This window comes from Scylla paramamosain, unplaced genomic scaffold, assembly GCF_035594125.1.
Source record: "Scylla paramamosain isolate STU-SP2022 unplaced genomic scaffold, ASM3559412v1 Contig19, whole genome shotgun sequence".
NCBI classification, from domain to species: domain Eukaryota; kingdom Metazoa; phylum Arthropoda; class Malacostraca; order Decapoda; family Portunidae; genus Scylla; species Scylla paramamosain.
Genome location: NW_026973684.1, coordinates 220,163 through 233,559, shown reverse-complemented (window position 1 = coordinate 233,559; position 13,397 = coordinate 220,163). Strand labels below are relative to the sequence as shown.

The window sequence follows — 13,397 nt, the reverse complement described above, 5'->3', positions numbered from 1 at the left end:
TCAGGTGGCAAGACGTGGCCACCATTGCATTACCCATGTGCAATCACTAATCCACAGCGTATCTTGCATATTTACCCTGCAAAGTCACGAAATGCTCTGAATGTGACAATTTCCAGCATTCTGAACGAGATTTGCGTAATATTTCACTTCATTTCACGATCATTTCGCTGCTCAAACACAATGAATATTTAGAAATTATCAATGCCCAAATATTTATCCAGATTTTGTCAAAGTTCCTCGACACACGGAAGAGATATTGGCAAAATTTATTTCCGCAAAGCGAAGTCCCCCCTAAAATCTGGAAGGGGTGGGTTGGCTCCCTTTGGGTTTGGTGGGGAGGGGGGTAAATTAGGAGATGGGCAGGAGTCAGAGGACGGGGAGGTGATGGGGAGGTGATTTGGGGGGGTAAAACCGTTAAATGCACTACATCACGAGAAATATATCTTTTTGTATAGATTCCTTAGCAAGAAAAAGCATTTTTATCTTTGTGTTGCCAAAGTATTGTGCAACGATTAAATTTGTATCTAATTATATCTACCAGTCTGTGGAAAACCTTGTTTCTGGTTATAAATTGTAAATGTTGTAGTATTAGCGACGATATCAAGGCATGCACTGTGTTGCGTTAGGTTTGGACTGTTTGCATCTTGTTTAGTTTACCAATATACAAAACAAATAGAGTCAATGTTTGCAAAAGTTTTGCAATACAGAAATAGAATAAATCAACAGAAAAACACAGGTTTGCCTAAGATATCTATTCAAAGCTACATTGTCTATCAGTGGCCTCTGAACCTAAATTTTGAACGAAAAACAAGGATTTTGCTGATTTTCGTAATATTTTAACACAGTTTGGTGTGTTTATATAAAAGACAAATAATATCTCACCGCGGTACATCAAGTCTACTGCCTCAAACGAATACATCTTGTTTATTGCATTATTGTGCATGTAAATAGATCAAAATCTCAAGAAAACAAACTCCATATACTAATTTATTTGTACCAAAACATTTACATTGAACGATGAAATAAGAAAACATACTGGTACGAAAACATTCACTTAGAGCTGAGAGAAAATCATCTGACGTCAAGAACAATAGATGACAGAATGCACAGTATAAGAGGATCCAAGTATTTATAGAGCACTCTTATAAAATATCTGAAACTTTTTACTATAAATTGAAACTCCTTATTTTGGCTGTTTACTAAAGATATCTCTATTTCACCATTATTTCCTGGATAATAGCATATTTTGTCTTTGGAAATTTAAATGTTGAATAGGAGAAAAGAATGGTCTAGCAGTAATATAAGAGGATCAAAGAGAGCACCCCACGAGATACCACGAAGGTCACAAGTTTATGAGCATACCACAGAGGGTTTTCACAGAGGGTACGAGGATATAGATGAAAAATTAAAGTAATATATATTTTTGCACGCGTATGCTATCTATTGTGACGAGAGAGAGAAAAAAATATCAGGGAAATATATAATAAACAAATAAACGAATAAATAAATAAATATACAAATAAGCTTAATTGAATAAATATTATAAATTCAATTACGAAAAACAATCCATTATGATAATCGAGATATGACAAAATGTATATTTCCAGAAACAAGATTATGAAAAACTATGGAATTTCACAGCAATACTTAGAGATAACGATATCCAAAGATTATACATGGAGAGATACTGAAGATAAAAACTTAATATAACCTACACACCAAGAAATTATGGCTACCAATTAGATATATTAGGTAAAATAGAGGTACTGAGAGACAAGTCCAGGGTGACAAAAAGAGATGGAGGGATTTAAACTATGGAGGGATATTGAGATAGTGGGAAATAAAATTATGACGAGACAGACAGAGAGAGAGAGAGAGAGAGAGAGAGAGAGAGAGAGAGAGAGAGAGAGAGAGAGAGAGAGAGAGAGAGAGAGAGAGAGAGAGAGAGAGAGAGACCCATTCATTCTTCACCTGTCAACATCTGGGGAGGGGACCATAAATGTCCCCAGGTGTGTCTGCCTTTCTGTCGACGACCCTAAGTGTCTTGACACCCCCTCAACTTTTTCTTCATTAACTTGTGCAACATTCGCGGTCTAAGATCTAATTTTCAATCTGTACAACACCACCTCTCCTCTTCTAAACCTCATCTTCTTTTCCTCACATAAACTCGGGTGTCTGAGGCAACTGACAGTAGCTACTGTTTTTGTTTTGTAATGCAGTTTAGTACAGAGCAGAAATTCGTGTTACCAAATGGTCCAGCGTCTTATTTTAACTTTTATAAATTTCTAGAGATCTATTTAGGTTTTCAGAGGTATTTTCGTGACTCTAGGAAAAAAAGAATCCAGCTCTACGTGTTTCTTATGTAATTCAACTTATTACACAACAGGAATCCGTGTTATCATATCTTCCCGCGTCTTATCTGAACTTTTATCATGTTCTGGTCTGTTATTTAGGTTTTCAAAGGCATTTTCATGACTAGCACAAAAATCCATCTATTCTTGTTTGTTCTGTAATTTTTATATAACAGAAGAGAAACTCGTATCCTCAAACGATCTGGCGTCTTATCTTTCTTAATTTTTATCAGGTTCTAGTAGAAATTATGTACGTTTTTATGTTTCTGGGTAAAAAAGAAAAAATCTATCTTCCCTGTTTATTCTGTAATTCATTTAACTACAGCAGAACAAGAACAACATGCTAAAACATTCCGATTGCGTTGCGAGAAGTTTTGTGGAGCAGAGTTGTGAAATATCGTCTGTTGCTGAATTATTGACGTGTCCTTAAGCTTCACCTGTATTGTAATAGCACGTGTTTCTTGATTTCTGGCCTGGTGTTCTAGAGTGTATGGTGTCTTATATAGGGAACAGTGAGAAAGGACCTTCACTCCTCTCCCTGTGGTTCAGTGGCTGATGTCTCTTCTTATTTTTTTTTCTTCTCCCTAAATTACTCTCACTCGGTCAAGGAAACAGAGTCGCCCCCTTTACAAGATAAAACCCCTCTGTAACCTGGCTTTGGTCTGTATGACATTAAATCGCTCCACTCCCTCCCTTATCCACTCTTTAAATTCCCTTATACTCTTTACCCAATCTTAATAACCCTAGGAACACTTCAGCAATATAATATCTTAAGAGTCTTCTGTGGAATCAACTCAGACAGGTTTGAATTACTTGAATCGCGTTGACACACCTTCTCCTCACACTCCGTCTCTTAAACGTCCTTTAAATTCCCCTATACTCTTTACCCAAGCTTATTAACCCCACAGATACTTTCTTACTACAATATCTTAAGTCTAGTACGTAATCATAATTATCAGAGGCTGGAATTGTTTGAATTTCGCGCGAAAACATCCGCTCTTCACACCATCTAAATTGTGTTATACTCCTTATCCAAGCCTACTAACCCTAGGAACACTTCAGAACTACAATATCTTAATAGTATAGTGCGGAATCATGCCTTTACACGCTTCAGTTACGCTCTAATAAACTCCTTTCAATAGCGAGAAAATATGAGCTGTCAAGTGAATGGCATCTACCATCACCATGACAACGGGTCGTGAATAGCCAATCCCAGCCCGCCATTTCATCCGGGACCTCAAGATGACCACACTGATACAATATAGTTTAATTTCCAGCCAAGATCCGAGTTAACCGAGACATATATGGTGGATAAAAAGCTCTTAAAAATATGGGTGTTCCGAGGAAAGTATACCACTAGGGAATGTGGGTTACATTAGTAATGGAGGAATATTTTGACAGCAGACGAAACTAAAGGTACAGTTACTAGTTAGTGTTTTTGTGTGTTTGTATATGTGTGTGTCGTGGAGGAGTGATCTGTGCCTGTCCATGGGGCTGTATGACGAACCAGGCGTGAGTATTCAGCATTTGACCAAACACACTCACGCAGAGACTGTCCCTTTAAACCTTCGTCCCTTTAAACCGTACCCAAACAAACGCTTTCGATTCGCGTAGGCAGACCAGGGCAGGCTAGCTCTTTCTGACCGCGCCATGTGACGTATTCTTAGGGTCATATGCTTCTAGTGAGAATAAGCCACCGGCTAGGGAGCCTGGGAGTGTTAACTGGTTATTTAACAGAGTAGAAGATGAGAGAGAGACTGGATGTGTGATGGATGAGTGACAGGGAGAAGAAGGGTGTAATCTGTTTGACGTAAGGGTGACAGGCTGTGTGCGTCCGTGTGTACATGTATGTGGGTGGGTGTGGGTGACTGGGTGTGTGTGGTGGGTCAGTGTCCGTATGTATGTGTGTATTACCCTTGTGAGACCCGCTCTGTGTGTATGTGTGTGTGTGTGTGTGTGTGTGTGTAGGGAGGGAGAGACACGTGAGTAAAGAAGGGAGGATGGGGGTCAGGAAAGAGGAGGAGAAGGAAGAGGGCTGACTGAGTGGACCTCTTAAAGATAGTATTCAGAAATTACGTGTTTTCTTGACGGCTTCGCAGTCACTGTGTTAGGGAAGAGGAAGAGGAAGAGGATGAGGATATAGAAGTGATGTAAGCATAGGTAGGTTTTAAGTTAGTGTCGGTAAGGTTTAGGTGAGGTTAGTTAAGAATAGGTGATGTTAGGTTAGGCCACGTAAGTTGAAGTGTGTTAGATTGTAAGGTTAAGTAAGGTTTGGCTGTGTAAAAGATGAGGTGAGGTTAGGTTAAGATAGTGTGTTAGGTTAGGTAAGTTAAGGATAGGTTAGACTAGCATAGTTTAGGTTATATTAGATGAATTTACATTAACTTGCATAGGTTAGATTAGATTAGATTAAAGTAAGATTTGGATGACATAGGTTACGTTAGATCATGTTAAGTTATAGCAGATTAATTGGGTTAGTTAAGGTAATTGAGTTAGCAAACGTTGCATTAGGTTAAACTAGCATAAGTGAAGAAGTTAAGTTAGATTAGGTGAGGAATGAGTAGGTTAGATGAGAGGAGGTGAGGTTAGGTTAGATTAGGTGAGGTTTGGTTAGATTATGTTAGGTGAGGTTAGGTTAGATTAGGTTACGTGAGGTGAGGTTTGGTTAAATTAGGTTAGGTGAGGTTTGGTTAGGTTAGGTGAGGTGAGGTTTGGTTAGATTACGTTAGTTGAGGTTAGGTTAGATTAGGTGAGGTGAGGTTTGGTTAGATTAGGTGAGGTGAGGTTTGGTTAGATTAGGTTAGGTGAGGTGAGGTTTGGTTAGATTATGTTAGGTGAGGTTAGGTTAGTTTAGGTGAGGTGAGATTAAGTTAGGTTACAGTGAGGCGTCTCGAAGTCATGAGAGACATTGGCGGGGACAGAGATGGTACCTTGCCAACTCCACCTGAGAGAGAGAGAGAGAGGGGGGGGGTCAGACTACTGCTTCATATAAGGACTGTCTTTAGAATTAACTTCCCTATGTTAATGTGTTAGTTTTCATATTTATTAAGAGAGAGAGAGAGAGAGAGAGAGAGAGAGAGAGAGAGAGAGAGAGAGAGAGAGAGAGAGAGAGAGAGAGGCAATATGGTGTAAGTAAAGGAACTAAAAATGTACTTCAAATGGCTTGATTCTCTCTCTCTCTCTCTCTCTCTCTCTCTCTCTCTCTCTCTCTCTCTCTCTCTCTCTCTCTCTCGTCTCTCTCTCTCTCTCTCTCTCTCTCTCTCTCTCTCTCTCTCTCTCTCTCTCTCTCTCTCTCTCTCTCTCTCTCTCTCTCAATAAATATGAAAACTAACACGTTAGCATAGGGAAGGTAATCTTTGTCTCTCTCTCTCTCTCTCTCTCTCTCTCTCTCTCTCTCTCTCTCTCTCTCTCTCTCTCTCTCTCTCTCTCTCTCTCTCTCTCTCTCTCTCTCTCTCTCTCTCTCTCTCTCTCTCTCTCTCTCTCTCTCTCTCTCTCTCTCTCTCTCTCTCTCTCTCTCTCTCTCTCATTTACAGCCAACCCAACCACTTGCTAATATAGACTTCACTTTCATCCAGGTAGAAAATAAATCTTGTAAAATAACATTAGGTCTCGCCTATCATCCTCTAGTCCAGTCACCTGCTACGGACAAAAAGCTTTGACCTTATTGCGGACATTTGCTGCATTAATAATTGCATAATTATGGGGGATTTTAATTATCCAGTCACTCTCAAGACATCTTTATTTGTTCTACAACCACATGCAGTCTTAGAACTGGGAAGAAATTGCAAAATGCCAACTTTACATCTTGTAGATGGTTATAAAGGAGCATGCATTGCTTCTGATGCTGCTAATTGTTTTGTTTCACAGTGAAAGGCTTTAAATGTAGTTGGAAAATATCATAGGAAAAAATTGTAGTTAATATTGGATGCAAAATATCAAAGTAAGATTAGCTAAAGAATTTTTAATGTTGGGAATAGTAATCCATATATATATATATATATATATGTATATATATATATATATATATATATATATATATATATATATATATATATATATATATATATATATATATATATATATATATATATATATATATATATATATATATATATATATATATATATATATATATATATATATATATATATATATATATATATATACACGAGGTGTGTCATTAAAGTTCCAGGACTGGTGTCCTAAAAGATGAATTTCAAACCCAAGCCACAAACCACCATATTTCCCCTTCAAAGTAATCCTTCTGGAGTATACAACTGCGCTCCCAACCCTCTACAGTCACTAATCTTTTTCTTACGTGCTTTTAAAATCATGTCCTCTGTTGCAGGTCGTTTAACAATGAGCGCTGAACAGCGAACAAACTTGAAGTTTTTGGTGCAGTTGGGGAAAACGCCGTCAGAAGCACTGGGTATGCTGCAAAAAAGTGTACGGGGATGAGACAATGTCACGCTCACGTGTTTTTGAGTGGTGCAAGAGGTTCAAAGAGGGCCGGGAGGACGTGGAAGATGACCCCAGGAGTGGAAGACCCTCAACGAGCAGGAATGAGGCCAATGTTGAGCGTGTCAAGCAGATGGTGCGTGACGATCGTCGGTTGACTGTTCGAAAGATCGCAGATGAGCTTGGCATGAACCACAACAGCGTGTGGAAGATTATCACTGAAGATCTGGGCATGCGGAAAGTCTGTGCGAAGATGGTGCCGAGACTCCTGAACGATGACCAGAAGGGACGACGCATGCAGGTGTGTCAGGACATCCTCGAGCGTCTGGAAACTGAACCAGACTTGCTCAGGAGAGTCATCACCGGCGATGAGTCCTGGGTATTTGAGTACGACCCGGAGACCAAACGCCAGAGCCTTCAATGGAAGAGTCCGGCGTCGCCACGGCCGAAGAAAGCAAGGCAGTCCAGGTCCAGCTTCAAGGTCATGTTGATCGCTTTCTTCGATGTGAGGGGCATCGTCCACTGCGAGTTCTTGCCACAGGGCCAGACAGTCAACCAACATGTGTACAAAGAAGTACTGCGGCGTCTGCTTCGTGCAGTGCGCGAGAAGAGGCGGGAGTTGTGGCAGGGCAACTCGTGGCTGCTTCACCACGACAATGCGCCTGCTCACAATGCCCTGAGCATCAGAGAGTTCTTGGCCAAGAAGAACATCGCCGTGCTGGAGCAACCGCCCTACTCACCTGACCTCGCTCCGTGCGACTTCTTCCTCTTCCCCAAGCTCAAGGAGGTCATGAAGGGGACCCGTTTTGATGATGCGGACGACATCAAAAAGGCCGTGACGACGGAGCTGAGGAGCATCCCGCAAGAATCCTTCCAGCAGTGCATGCAAGCCTGGCAGAGAAGGATGGACAAGTGCATGCGGTGCCAGGGGGATTACTTCGAAGGAGATAATCTATAGTTTGTAGCCTGGATGTGAAATAAAACTTGTGTGGCACCAGTCCTGGAACTTTAATGACACACCTCGTGTATATATATATATATATATATATATATATATATATATATATATATATATATATATATATATATATATGGGAGTACATTTTTTGTAACGGTGTGAATGATAAGATTCCACTTTTCAGTGTTGCCACGGTGACGGTGGTGGTGGGCATGATACAGATGCAGGAGGTGGAGTTTGTGCCTGATGGAGACATGCAGCTGGACAAATTGTGTTGGTCATTGCTCAGATTGGAGTTTACATGTGTACCTCCTTCACCATCATTGGTGGACACTTCACCATGAGTGTTAGTGAAATGTGCTCTCTTTGTTACTTTATTTGTATATCAGAAAAATTTAAGGCCAGTTAGTTGTCTAGACTTTAAGTCTTAAAATGAGAAAATCAATCTACATAATTTTTTAAAAGCAAACAGTTAAGGCATTGTAAAGTAAAAGTCAAAATATATTTTGGTTATTATTTTTTTTTTGCAATCAACAACTTTCATGTAAAATGAAATAAATACATTCATCAAACTTAATATCATATTTAATAACAGCTAGAGGTACCAATTTGCAGATGTCTATGGAAAATTTGTATGATAATCTTGTGGCCAACAAGAAAGGATACAATGAATGATGACTTATTATTGTAAGAAATCTTTCAGAGTTGTTGTTGTGTACTTCCACATTCCATGGAGACAGGTTTTTCCTTCACCTTTCACCATTTAAAAAGTGATAATTTCAACAGGATGCTTGAGCTGTCACGGTGCTGCTGCTGCTGTCTGCCATCATCCCCCTGACACAGACCACCCTGCAGACCACCTTCATCCTGGGTGCCACACGTCGCTGCTGCTACAACTCAGAGCAACTGGAGCGCAAGCCAGGAAGGGAGATGGTAACTTCTCACTTAATTTGTTGTTTATTTGAGGGCCTAATGACAGACACATAATGGAATGAGTATTTGTGAGTGTTTGTTTATATCTAGATACAGCATTCACATATCTTTTAAGTGCCACCTTCCAAAAACAATGTCAGCCAGAAAAAATAACTGATGAATCTAGTTACATTTCAAGTCAAAAAGTTATTCTTTAACCACTTTGCTCCAGATGCTTAAAAACATGCGTTGCTCACATACATGGCGTCACGTAGGCTCGTGAGTGGTAACTTATCTAATTTCTAATAATTTCTAATATAATTTCTGTGTGTGTGTGTGTGTGTGTGTGTGTGTGTGTGTGTGTGTGTGTGTGTGTGTGTGTGTGCTGATGCGGCTGAGAAGGTTGCCTTATGATAATTATTGACAAATGAAGGTAATGGATGTGCATGTCATTAATACTTTTTTATGTGTGTGTGTATGTGTGTGTGTTATGTATACACACACACACACACACACACACACACACACACACACACACACACACACACACACACACACACACACACAAAGAGAAGTAATAGACACGCATCCTTTACCTTCATTCATCAATAATTGCCATAAGACGACCTTCCCAGCTGCATCACTACACACACACAGACACACACACACACACACACACACACACACACACACACACACACACACACACACACACACACACACACACACACACACACAGAACACACACACACACTTACACATCATGTAGTGTAGTGGTTAGCACGCTCGGCTCACAACCAACAAGGCCCGGGTTCGAATGGCGGGCACGGTGAAGCAGATGGACAAGCCTCTTAATGTGTAGCCCCTGTTCACCTAGCAGCAACTAGGTACAAGATGTAACCCGAGGTGTTGTGACCTCACTGTCCCGGTGGGTGGTGTGTCATTGGCCTAAGTCCTACCCGAAGATCGGTCACCATGAGCTCTGAGCTCTTTCCATAGGGAAATGGCTGGCCGGGTGACCAGCAGATGACCTTAGGTTAATCACACACACACACAGAGAGAGAGAGAGAGAGAGCAAAAGGGCAATGAATGAAACAGGGAGGAGGGGGAACTGTGTGTGAATGAACACATCATCTACATGAAACATTTGATTGATTATAAAGCACATGTGCATCATATATAGTCATGAATGTGGAGGAACAGCGGAGTGAGTGAGCAACCACAGAAAGGAGGAGAGAGTTGGACATGCGGAGAGAATGGAAGGGGAACAATTTGAGAAGATAAGCATGCAAATACATAAATATAAGGTGGAATAGCAGTGTTTGGTGGGAAGATGAAAGAGAGATGCCTGTTTATGAAGCAAAATGGTTGTGCAAGAGAGGAATGATTGGAAAACCATTCCCACCAAAGCCAACAGACCTTACACCATATTTTTACAAACCACAGCATCTCTATTCATCCATTCTGTGTCTTCTATTCTTTTTCTCCACGCTTACTCTGTTGTGGGTCTCTGGGCTGGAGTACATCAGAGAAAGTTGACACAGACTGGTATATAAGAGGATGTTGTCTGTAACTAATGCTATGGGGACATATTGCAAGTCTGTGGGGTGTAGTGAATGAATAAGTGTGTCCTCTATAGCATACTTAAAAACCACACTCTCACATGGAAATCAATCTCTCTCTCTCTCTCTCTCTCTCTCTCTCTCTCTCTCTCTCTCTCTCTCTCTCTCTCTCTCTCTCTCTCTCTCTCTCTCTCTCTCTCTCTCTCTCTCTCTCTCTCTCTCTCTCTCTCTCTCTCTCTCTCTCTCTCTCTCTCTCTCTCTCTCTCTCTCTCTCTCTCTCTCAATAAATATGAAAACTAACACATTAATATAGGGAAGGTAATCTTGGTCCTCATTTACTCCCAATCCCAACCATTGCTAATATAGATGTCACTTTCATCCACTTAGAAAATAAATCTTGTAAAATAACATTAGGTTTCGTCTATCATCCTGTAGTCCAGTCACCCGCTACGGACAAAAAACTTTATGACCTTATTGTGGACATTTGCTGCATTAATAATTGCATAATTATGGGGGATTTTAATTATCCAGTCACTCTCAAGACATCTTTATTTGTTCTACAACCACATCCAGTCTTAGAACTGGGAAGAAATTGCAGAATGCCAACTTTACATCTTGTAGATGGTTATAAAGGAGCATGCATTGCTTCTGATGCTGCTAATTGTTTTGTTTCACAGTGAAAGGCTTTAAGTGTAGTTGGAAAATATCATAGGAAAAAATTGTAGTTAATATTGGATGCAAAATATCAAAGTAAGATTAGCTGAAGAATTTTTAATGTTGGGAATAGCAATCCATATATATATATATATATATATATATATATATATATATATATATATATATATATATATATATATATATATATATATATATATATATATATATATATATATAGGGGAGTACATTTTTTGTAACAGTGTGAATGATAAGATTCCACTTTTCAGTGTTGCCATGGTGACGGTGGTGGTGGGCATGACACAGATGCAGGAGGTGGAGTTTGTGCCCGATGGAGACATGCAGCTGGACAAATTGTGTTGGTCATTGCTCAGATTGGAGTTTACATGTGTACCTCCTTCACCATCATTGGTGGACACTTCACCATGAGTGTTAGTGAAATGTGCTCTCTTTGTTACTTTATTTGTATATCAGAAAAATTTAAGGCCAGTTAGTTGTCTAGACTTTAAGTCTTAAAATGAGAAAATCAATCTACATAATTTTTTAAAAGCAAACAGTTAAGGCATTGTAAAGTAAAAGTCAAAATATATTTTGGTTATTTTTTTTTTTTTTGCAATCAACAACTTTCATGTAAAATGAAATAAATACATTCATCAAACTTAATATCATATTTAATAACAGCTAGAGATACCAATTTGCAGATGTCTGGAAAATTTGTATGATAATCTTGTGGCCAACAAGAAAGGATACAATGAATGATGACTTATTATTGTAAGAAATCTTTCAGAGTTGTTGTTGTGTACTTCCACATTCCATGGAGACAGGTTTTTCCTTCACCTTTCACCATTTAAAAAGTGATAATTTCAACAGGATGCTTGAGCTGTCACGGTGCTGCTGCTGTTGTCTGCCATCATCCCCCTGACACAGACCACCCTGCAGACCACCTTCATCCTGGGTGCCACACATTTATGGTATCATTCAAAATGTCCTTCAAAGAAACCCCTTTGTAATCCAACACACTTAGCCCATTAATCCTTCCATTTCTCATCAATTTGTTCAACATTCATATTTTTCCCTTATAGGGTTGAACAATTTTCATGGGTTCAGAGCAAAAGGCTTCCTCATTTTTCCCCAAGGTATTCTCGGATGGTAAGCAGGTTTGACTCTGGAGCAAACCTGACCAAGGGCTACTGCCCAAGGCTACAGAGGTTCCTCTCCCTGAGGCTGAATGCACCATGTGAGATGGTTCTGTTATGTGGATGAATGTCATGGTGGATAGCAGTGCCACCACATTCCTACAATCATCCATCACTCCACTGCTCAAACACTTCTGCAACCAATGATAGGTATGCTGCCACATTCTGCATGGTCTCCTTGGCTCTCAGATAAGGATACTGTCAACAGGTTTGTGATTGCCAAAAAATCATAAGGAGCTATGTCTGAAAAGTCCAGAGAGAGAGAGAGCGCGAGAGAGAGAGAGAGAGAGAGAGAGAGAAAGAATGAGCAAGAGAAAGAGTAGGATGAAGCAAAGGAAGAGTCAAGAGAGAGGAAGAGAGAGTAGGACAAGAAAAAACAGAACAAATAAATCCCCTACACGTCTTGTCTCCATTCACACAAGCCATGAAAAGCTTGTCCATCCCTGAGTGCTCAGAAGCAGTGTTCCACTGATGATGTGGAAACTTGAGACAGCCAATCATTTAATGGGCTTTAGTAGGTTTTGTCACCAGTCTTCTGTGTGTCACTGACTACATTTTGAAATTTTTATCTGTTCTATTTAATTTTGTGTGTATGTACACAATGTTTATGGTCAATAAACTATTTATAAAACTATTTATCTGTGTGAGTAAGATAAAAGCAGTTATTGTTATTATTATTATTATTATTATTATTATTATTATTATTATTATTATTATTATTATTATTATTATTATTATTATTACACATTTTCCTCCTTGTATTTAAATATTATTATTATTATTATTATTATTATTATTATTATTATTATTATTATTATTATTATTATTATTATCATGAATTGTTCTTGTTTATAAATAAAATACTGTAACTGATTATTATTATTTTTTATTCATTTAGACTCTCTCTCTCTCTCTCTCTCTCTCTCTCTCTCTCTCTCTCTCTCTCTCTCTCTCTCTCTCTCTCTCTCTCTCTCTCTCTCTCTCTCGAATAAAATGACTGGTGAGGAACTCTAATAATTAAAGTGCTAAAAATTCCATTAAACTACGAGAAATAAGACAAATAATTAATGACACACCTAATAACACAAACAAGGAGTAACAAACAAAACTTAAGCCAGAAAACACGAAAAGATAAAACTATCATATAAAGAAATACGAAGTTAAAAAAAAAATCATGAATATCAAATAAATAACTCACATATAATCAGTAAACACGTAAGGAACAGTAAATAAACAATTAAGCCGTTCATTGCAAGGGCCACAGTCAGAAAGTGAAAAAAAAAAA

The 13,397-nt window shown here is 39.0% G+C and overlaps 1 long non-coding RNA gene across 2 annotated transcripts; it reads left to right on the top strand.

Moving 5' to 3' along the window:
* Positions 1-3,360: 3,360 nt before the first annotated feature.
* Positions 3,361-12,985, top strand: LOC135097396 (uncharacterized). Of its 2 annotated transcripts, none has more exons than XR_010265650.1 (5): positions 3,361-3,767; positions 7,952-8,113; positions 8,554-8,700; positions 11,186-11,347; positions 11,787-12,985. It is a non-coding gene; the product is annotated as an uncharacterized LOC135097396 (long non-coding RNA). The 2 variants fall into 2 exon arrangements; XR_010265651.1 differs by lacking the exon at positions 3,361-3,767 and adding an exon at positions 3,783-3,863.
* Positions 12,986-13,397: the final 412 nt, after the last annotated feature.